This window comes from Gossypium hirsutum, chromosome A05 (assembly GCF_007990345.1).
Source record: "Gossypium hirsutum isolate 1008001.06 chromosome A05, Gossypium_hirsutum_v2.1, whole genome shotgun sequence".
Classification (NCBI taxonomy): Eukaryota; Viridiplantae; Streptophyta; class Magnoliopsida; order Malvales; family Malvaceae; genus Gossypium; species Gossypium hirsutum.
This window is the reverse complement of record NC_053428.1, coordinates 93,432,316-93,433,544: the sequence shown is the minus strand read 5'-3', so window position 1 is coordinate 93,433,544 and position 1,229 is coordinate 93,432,316. Positions and strand designations below refer to the sequence as shown.

Genomic DNA, 1,229 nt, shown 5'->3' with positions numbered 1-1,229 from the left:
GAGATCTAAAGTTATTGTTACCCATGTAGTTGACTTGTTCCTCTTTGGTTGTGGGATTGAAGGATTGATATTCTGTATGCACACCTCCTTCACTTGAGTCACACATCATTACTGGATGTACCTGCGTAGAACCAAGTAAACCATCAATCTTTTTATTGAGAAGTTCTACCAGATTAGAGAGCATGGTGACCGAATCGACGTTATAAACGTCGGCTGTTTTCGTTGGCTTTGGCCTCATAACTTGCCACTGATAGTTATTCAGTGACATCTCCTCTATAAACTCATAGGCATCTTCCGGTGTTTTATTGTTGATGGTTCCGCCAGCAGTTGCGTGAACCATTTATCGAGTCGAGGGATTCAAACCATTATGGAATGTTTGTACTTCCAGCCAAAGTGGTAACCCATGGTGAGGGCACCTTCTCAGTAAGTCCTTGTATCTCTCCCATGCATCGTAAAGTGTTTCTAAATCCATCTGCACAAAAGAAGAGATATCATTACGTAATTTAGTCATTTTAGCCGGCGAAAAGTATTTTCGTAAAAAAATTTCGGTCATTTGTTCCCAAGTAGTAATTGATCCTCATGGTAACGAGTTCAACCACTGTTTAGCTTTGTTTCTCAGTGAAAAAGGAAATAACCGAAGATGAATGGCATCATCAGAAACACCATTGATTTTAAATGTATCACAAAATTCAAGAAAGTTTTCTAAGAGAGCGTTGGGATCTTCATCTTGCAAACCATCAAACTGAACAAACTGCTGTATCAATTTGAATTGTGTTAGGTTTTAGTTCAAAAGTATTTGCAGCTACTGCCGGTCTAACTACACTAGATTCAGTTCCTGTTAAAGAAGGTTTAGCATAATCATACATAGTGCGTGGAGCAGGATTTTGATTAGCCGCAATTGTAGGAGGGAGCTAATTGCCTTGGTTTTCAGCCATCTCGTCGGTTAGAGGTTGAGTATCGTCTTCTTGCTCGATCTCTATGTATCTTAAGCTGGGTCTTATTTCTCTTTGGTTTCTATGAACTGTACAATCGATTTCTTCGTCAAAAAGTAATGGTCCCGATGGGTTTCTTCTAGTCATAAAATATAAAAACCTGCCAAGAGAAAGAAAAAGTAAATTAATAAATAATAATAATAAAATTAAATTAAATTACAAGAAAAATCTGTAACACCCCTATCCCGTATCCGTCGTCGGAATAGGTAAAGGGGCATTACCGGACTTGAAACTCAT

At 38.3% G+C, this 1,229-nt stretch overlaps 1 non-coding gene across 1 annotated transcript; it reads left to right on the top strand.

The window, feature by feature from the left end:
• The first annotated feature begins 398 nt into the window (after window positions 1–398).
• On the top strand, window positions 399–505 carry LOC121229844 (small nucleolar RNA R71). Its single transcript, XR_005927799.1, has one exon. It is a non-coding gene; the product is annotated as a small nucleolar RNA R71 (small nucleolar RNA).
• The last annotated feature ends 724 nt before the right edge of the window (window positions 506–1,229 follow it).